This window comes from Sinocyclocheilus anshuiensis, unplaced genomic scaffold (genome assembly GCF_001515605.1).
Source record: "Sinocyclocheilus anshuiensis isolate Anshui unplaced genomic scaffold, SAMN03320099.WGS_v1.1 scaffold1153, whole genome shotgun sequence".
In the NCBI taxonomy this organism is placed as follows: domain Eukaryota; kingdom Metazoa; phylum Chordata; class Actinopteri; order Cypriniformes; family Cyprinidae; genus Sinocyclocheilus; species Sinocyclocheilus anshuiensis.
This window is the reverse complement of record NW_015557158.1, coordinates 490173-498512: the sequence shown is the minus strand read 5'-3', so window position 1 is coordinate 498512 and position 8340 is coordinate 490173.

Sequence of the window (8340 nt, the reverse complement as noted above, 5' to 3'; positions counted from 1 at the left end):
TCAGCAGGACAAATCCCAGATGTGGACCTGGGGTTGGGGTGGGAAAAATGCTTTTAAAAGTGGCAAACAATAACTTTTAATTTGCCACTCTTATTTCAAAAGGGAACCAGGCAGCAGTCTCTTTGTAAAAGAGAGAGAAAGTGGGCCACAATGCCGGGATATCTGTGGAGTCTTTCTTTTTACTATGCTGAAAGGATTACGCTTTTAAAAAGAAAGAAAAAACTAAAGACCTGTACCTAATCACTTCCCCTGGTAATTCCTCGGCTTGATTAGAAGAGGGGGACAGAGAGTGTAGAGGGATATCAAGAGGATTTGAGAGGAAAGGCACTGCTACCTGAAGTCTGTGTGCGTCTGAATTGATTATGTACAAGATTTGAGGTTATGGACAACTATTGTGAAGGGAATGTTTACTGCATTGGTTCAATATTTAATAGGATTTATATTTTCTTATTTTCATGACACCACATTAAATATTATGTCCACCCTGATTATTGTCCATTGCTGAACGTAACAAAGACCTAATATGTTTAAAACAGTTCAATATTAAAGATATAGTTCACAAAAAAAATATAATTAGCAGAAAATGTACTCACCTTCAGGCCATCCAAGATGTAGATTAGTTTGTTTCTTCATCAGAACAGGTTTGGATAAATGTAGTTTTACCCTACTTGCTCGCCAAATGGATCCTCTGCAGTGAATGGGTGCCGTCAGAATGAGAGTCCAAACAGCTGATAAAAACATCACAATAATCCACAAGACTCCAGTCCATCAATTAATTTCGTGTGAAGTGAAAAGCTGTGTGTTAGTGAGAAACATTTTAACATTAAAACATCACTTCTGGCCAAAATATAAATTCATAATCCATAATAATTCTTCCTCCAGTGTAAAAGTCCATCCTCACATCAAAATCCACCCACATATCTGTTTAGAAGTGTTTTGGACTGTTTTTGCTTGTAAACGCTGCTTGTGCATATTTCTCTCCTGATTCAGACGAGGCAACTTTTTACCTGGAGAAAGCAATATTATGGATAGAGGACTCGTGTTTTAGCCAGAAGCAATGGTTTGAAGTATAGTCTTGGGAAAAAAAGTCTTGACATTAAAAAAAACGCAGCTTTTCACTTCACAAGATGTTAATTGATGGACTGGAGTCATGTGGACTACTTGTGGATTATTGTGTTTGTTTTATCAGCTGTTTGGACTCTCATTCTGACGGCACCCATTCACTGCAGGTGACCCATTGGTGAGCAAGTGATGTAATGCTAAATTTCTCATCTACAACTCACACATTTTGAGCAAATGTTAATTTTTGGGCAAACTATTCCTTTAATGTGTAAAATTAAATGTATTACATAAATGTACTTTTCATCAAATTTGCATGTCATTTTAAGAATATTTACATATTTTACTGGGAAACATGACAAAATACCATTTAAGATTTTTTTTTTCAGTGTAGTTAATTGCCACTTGAAGCATGAATCATGTTTAAAACCTTTTCCAGTAGTATATATACCACATCAATATATTCACACAACTTTTCCCCTTTTATCTGAATTGCTGTTCACACATCAGCACTGAACTTGTAAAGATTAATTTGCCAGAAATTACCTTTAAACAGCTGCACCATTCAGCACCTGTCCAATTTGAATAATTTTAACTTTGTATAATTTGTAATCAATACAGAACGTTTTCAGCAATGTTTCAGCAAACTTTTTAAGCTGATGGAGCAACAAATAAATGTCAACAAATGAAATGTCTGTCATCATTCACTCACCCTCATGTGTTATTTCAAACCTATATGACTTTCTGACTTTGTTCAGCGGAACACAAAAGAAGAGATTTAGAAAGATTTGGCAACCAAATGGTTTCGGGTCCAATTGACTCCCATTTCTATGGACAAAATATACCATGGAAGTTAATGGGAACGAAAACTATTTGGTTATCTACATTCTTCTAAATATCTTCTTTTGTGTTCCACAGAAGAAAAAATATATAAGTCATACAGGTTTGGAACAACATGAGGGTGAGCAAGTGATGATAGAATTTTTGATTGAACTAATCCTTAAAGATACTGTACATTCATAATAAAACAAATAAGTTTGAATTATTTTTGCCCGTTTATCTTTCCGCTGTTGCAAGTTGTTGGCTTGTATACAAAAACAGCATAAAATAGCATTTTTAATATCAAGACAGTCTCATCAGCAAAAAAAAGCAAAGCCTCATTCATTACTTTGAAGTGCTTACTAAATAGACAACTTACATTTTATTGCATATGCAAAATTAGAAATGTTCAATAGAAGTGCACAAACCCTCATAATATAGGAAAGCTAGATACTCTAGCTTATCCTTCACTGTTTACCTAATGAAATGCTGTGTCAGTGGTAATCCGTTCATTGCTGATTCACTCTATGTCACACTGCTGGGGTCGAATAGCAACCCTTCTTAAAAAAAAAAAAATAAAATAAAATAAAAGAATGTCCCCTTTGTCCACCTCTACCCAATATGCCGCCCACTTCTTCTGCCACGTCATCCCATTTGGCTTCTCTATGGTGATTGGACATTTGTGCATTTGTGCAGTGATGGACGGTCTGATAGACAGTGCTTTTGCCTCGCTGGCTCTTCTTGAACAGTCCGCATTGCGCTGAACCTTTTGTCCAGGGTCTCGCTACGTTCCTCCAGTTCTAATTGAATCAACAGGATTGCTGTTACGAAGAGCATCGAGGCAAGGGGGTCTCTCAGAGGGCAAAGGACAGGTCAGGACCTCTGATCCCAGCGCAGTAGCTACTGGGCATGGCCAAGTAGTGTCAAACTTTGGGCACTGGGATGAATTAGCACTGTGTTAGTAATGAGTCCCAGCTGGAGCTCAGAGCTGGAGCATTGTAAAGGAGACTTCTTATTTAATCTGTTATAAGAAAACTTACAAGCTGTACACTCACACATGAGAGCCATTCATGTGAAGAACTCTTCATAAGAGAGTGTTCTTCACTTTAATCAGATAGTTTAAAGAGGCAAGTGTAAAAGGAAGTGCTTGTAATTTGTGACAATAACATGCAAATGTGTTGATTCTCCAAGAGTGGACTGAACTTTATGCACTACTGTTGCCAACAAACAAGCAGTCAGTTCATGGTAAAGTAATTCTGGTACCAGTCCAGGTTCTTTATAACCCTTCTAGTTCCATAACATTCCATAACCTAACATTACCAATTCTTTTAGAATTTGTAAAGAACAGATATTGCAATAATAAATACACTTAAAACAATTATCAGAAAAGTGTGTTTACATAGCTGAGTTTGATTCACTAAAAATAACTTAAAAAGAGTCATTTGTTTGGGAATCAGACTACATTGGTAGTGCTTTATATTTTTGATTCACTAAAAATAACCGACTTCTTAATACTCATTCGCCCAGGAATCAGAACTGACTCATTAAAGTCATTATTTCGTGAATCAGAACCATCTCATAAGAGTAATTTGTTACAAAATCAGACTACTTTGGTAGTGCTTTATGTTATTGATTCACTAAAAAGAACCGAATTATTAGAGTCATTCACTCGGGAATTAGACTACACTGGTCCCGCAGAATGTGTTTAACTCACTAAAAGGAACCGACTCATAAGAGTCATTTACTTGAGAATCAGACTTCATTGGTTGCACTGTTTGTCTAATTCAATAAAACGAACCGACTCATAATATTCATTCATCTGGGAATCAGAACCAACTCATAAGAGTCATTCGTTTGGGAATCAGACTACATTGGTCACACTGTATATTTTCGATTTACTAAAAAAGAACCAACTCATAAGATTAATTTGTTCAGGAATCAGAACTGAATCACAAGAGTCATTCATTCGGGAATCAGACTACGGCTGCATCCGAAAACCTAGGCAGCTGACTTGTTGCCTTGCTGCCTTATCAGGCAATGACTTTGGAGGCAGCATTTGTGAACGAAGGCACCTCACGTAACTGATTTCAGACATGCTTCTGAGGCAACGTAAAGGTTTGATGATCTACAACAAAATAGAATGAGCTTTGGTGATAACTAAATGAATTTTGAATGACTATAATACTGATTTCTGATCATGAAATGGAATGCACAGGATTGTGGGATATCAAAGGAAGTGAAGGATGCTGCCTTCAAAAATCGATCAGATGAAGGTATCTCAGGAGACAGGAAGTGAAGCTAACTTTGGATTCAAACATGTCTTGATGCTTTTCTACCTTGAAATGTGTCCTCCGAAGGCAGACATTTAAATTTTTTGGATGCAGCCTACATTGGTTGTTCACTAAACATAACCAAATCATATAGTCATTTGTCATCATTAACTGTATACAAAATATACAACTGGAGATTTAAATTACTAACATGATACAATAAATGTATCAGAAATGCATTTCACTGTTTACTTGATTTACCAAAGCCATTCATGAGAAGTAATGGGAAACTCAAGGTTGGGAGCAAACCATATGCCTGTGGGATATGAGCCTTATTATCTCAACAAGTATCAACCCTGAAGCTCATATGTCTATAGGAGGGGCAAAGAAACTGCAGACTTTCGTCCAGAGTGTTGACGTCCTCCCCCAGTCTCCCCTCAGGAGTTGCAAATCAGACCGATATCCTGATTATTTGTCAAGAGCCTTCAAGAAGGAATAAACAACAGGCCTGGGGGATAGGCCTGGATAATGTAGGCCTGGTTTGGATTCAGGGGTCGTTTAAACGCCGACATAGTGAGGGGGTCAGGAGCGGTGGGTGTGGGGACGGGTCATTTTTTAATGTTGTTCCAGAGCAAGTGAAAGAGCACTGTATTATTGCAACAAAAATAGAAACAAAACCAGAGTAGACCGTGACAAAGATCACAATGGGACACAATACTAACAAAGCTTTGCTTATTATTATTATTACTTAAATACAGTCCAGACTATATTGAATAAATATTCACTTGCAGAGAATATAAACGACCGTGACAAAGATCACAATGGGACACAATACTAACAAAGCTTTGCTTATTATTATTATTATTACTTAAATACAGTCCAGACTATATTGAATAAATATTCACTTGCAGAGAATATAAACATGGTTTGTGACGACTAGAACAAGAAACCATCAAAATGAATTTAGAAAACACTGTAACCAATTGCGACTTTTTATCTCACAATGTGGACTTTATTTCTTGCAATTTTGAGAAAAATAATATCAGAATTGTGAGATATAAACACAGAATTGCAAGATACAAACTATGTCTCATAATTCTCAGTTTCTGTCTTATAATATCACAATTCTGAGTTTATATCATAATTCTGAGTATATCTTGCAATTCTCAGTTTATATCTAATAATTCTGACTATATCTCGCATTTATGAGTTTATATCTCACAATTATGAGATTAGATGTCATAATTCTGAGTATATCTTGCAATTCTGAGTTTATACTTTGCAATTCTGAGTTTATATCTCATAATTCTGAGTTTACATCTCGCAATTCTGACTTTTTTCTGAATTTTGACTTTACATCTTGCAATTTTTTCACCACAGAATTAAAAATAAAAAAGGTATTTGCTACTTTGTATCTCACAACTCTGACTTTGCTTCTCAGAACTGCAAGAACAAAAGACAGAATTATGAGATCAAATGTTGCAATTACCTTTTATTACTATTATTACTTAAAAAAATAAAAATGACTGGTACTAATGGCAATTCTGAAGCAAAATCAAAAACCAAAACTTTGTACAACTTTTAGACAAATGCTATATATATATCAAGTTATTCCATGCACCTGACCATAGATGTACATTCTATAACTTTAAAAGAAAGAAAACACCTTTTGGATGGTCTTTATCAGGAGAAGTATTATTAATGCACACCACACAGTGAACAAATTCACCTCTTTTTTGGTGAGTAGTATTGATTAACGCACACACAAGAGTGTCTCTCGCTCTCTTGAGGCGTGATCCATGGGGTGCTCAGTAGTTAAAACCTGTCCTTTCTAAGCAAGAGAGATCTCTTCTGGAAGAGTGCAATGTTCTCTTTGTTCCTCGTGTAGAAAAACACAATGTAGGTGCTCAGGCATGCACTGAGAGGCAGATCTCCAGAGCTGCCCCGAATCTCATTAGAGGACTTTCCAAAGTTTATTATGATTGGACAGCCTAGTGAAAAGAAAGCAAGGGCCCTAAGAGTGCAGGGTAAGCCTGAGGGTGTGTTTATATGTGTGTGTGGGAACAGAATTAGTCCCATTCCCATACAGGAAGCAGATGTTTTGCTGTGGCCAAGTAACTCTGGGGAAATCCACCGAGACAGGTCTTAAATGTTGTAACTCTTCATTAACTCGATGCAGAGTAAATGGGATTCTGTACATGGGGCCAGTGTATTTTCTGTACCCCATTCCAAATAAATGCATATAAGTGCACTTTTCCGTGCTTTTGAGTACCTTTAAAGAGGCGCTCATAAAGGCGACCAGCAGGGGGAGGCTTTGAAAACAAATTTGCTCATTGCGTAGCGAGATTGGGCCCTCGGCAGGGAGCGAGCCAGAGCGCTGGGCACAATACACAGCCTGAAGAGCCTTCCTGTGAAAAATAAGAAGCTAACTTGAGAAATAAAGATGAAAAGCTAGCTTGTTTTTACTGCTTGGCAATGGGGAAGTTGTTCTTTTGTCTAGCTGGCTGACCCGCATGGCATCACAGATGCTTGAAGGTATGAAGTTGAAAATCAAATGTATTTTATTTGCAGGATTCTGACTATAGAGGGAGTGCGGGGTAAGATGAGCCACCCTTGTATATAAGAAAATGTGCTCTTTTTTATATTATGTGACCATATGTGTAGGTATAGTGATCTTCATAACATGTATTACATATAGTAATACACGTTAAATATTATACTTTCCAACATATAAAATCTATATATTTATTTGATTACTTTGTTATAGTAAATTGCAGAATATACCTTTATATTGGCTTTAGAGCAACAAAGTGAAGGCCAGATATTTGTATTTTATTTTATGAATGATCAGTTTTTAAGAATAACAATACAATTTTAATTTCAGTTTCATTAAAAAAAAAAAAAAAAAGCCAGATTGTGTCCAGGATCATTGGAAAAACATGCCTGTTGTGACATTTCTGCAAAATCATAGTCTTGCATGTTTTGTGACACATTCAAAGTGGACACTGCACAAATACGTTTTTATTAATTGATAATCTGCCCCTGTCTTCATAATTTGTGTGAAAAGGAATACAAATTGTGTTTTACTGCTTATAGTGTTCATTTCAGTTGGAAACTGCAGTGAATTGTATGTAAAAGTGGCTATATTCCAATATGGCAATGCATTTTACTTCTCATTTTCATAGATCGTTTCTTACATTTATTTACAAGGCAATTAGCTTACATTCTTACCCCGAATAACATACAGTGACATACATATTGTCCTTCAATAAACATTACAGTTTTCTATTCCCTAATAACAGTTTTGCTTTGACAACAATGCTTATTCAGTGGCAATGTTGTGTATGCAACTCTGAACAGACAAATATAGTTAAAAAGCTGCAACTCATCCCTAAAGGTCTGAAAGTTAGAGTGTCTGCTATTATATATTATCCCTATACTGCGATCACTGCATGTGTATGTTTGGTAAAGGTGTGCCTTTCTCTTAGGTTCACTTGTTTTCTTTAGTGTAACTGGACACCCTTTCCCTCCAGGACTGTTTTTCAGTAAACTATAGCCCCTATCTGCTGCACAGATGTACTCACTGTGACGACCACACACTCTTTTACAAACATGCACATATTCACTTAATACATACACAATACAAATATTTAATCATATGGAAAGTGTGGTTATATTTTATGCTTCCACATATGTATAAGGTTTCTGATAAAAAAGTACACACATACTTATACATATACATATTAACAGGGCTGAGAGCAGTGTGTATAGTTTACTTGGTAGATTGTCTTAAGTGCAGATTGTTTTGATTTGTCTGCATCACTTGTTCCTGGTTTAGTGTCAGGATGATGGAAAGGTCCCACACTAAAAGGATAAACATGACAGAACGTTAAAGCAGGAGTGTGTCCTTTTTTGTGCCTCTAGTGGCACCAAACGGAACTGCTAATTAAATTATGGTTTTCAAACAGGTTTCCTGAACTCTCCTTTTCTTCTCTATTGGTTGGTTGATTCAGTGTTACTATGTCTGGCTCGTCTGGATACTCAAACAGATGTTTTGAAATTAACAACGTATAGATATTATTTACTCATTTCAGGAAAATAAATTACAAATAACTTATTAATAGTTGTCTCTGCATATTAAAGGGTTCATATGATGCGATTTCAAGTTTTTCTTTCTCTTTGGAGTGTTACA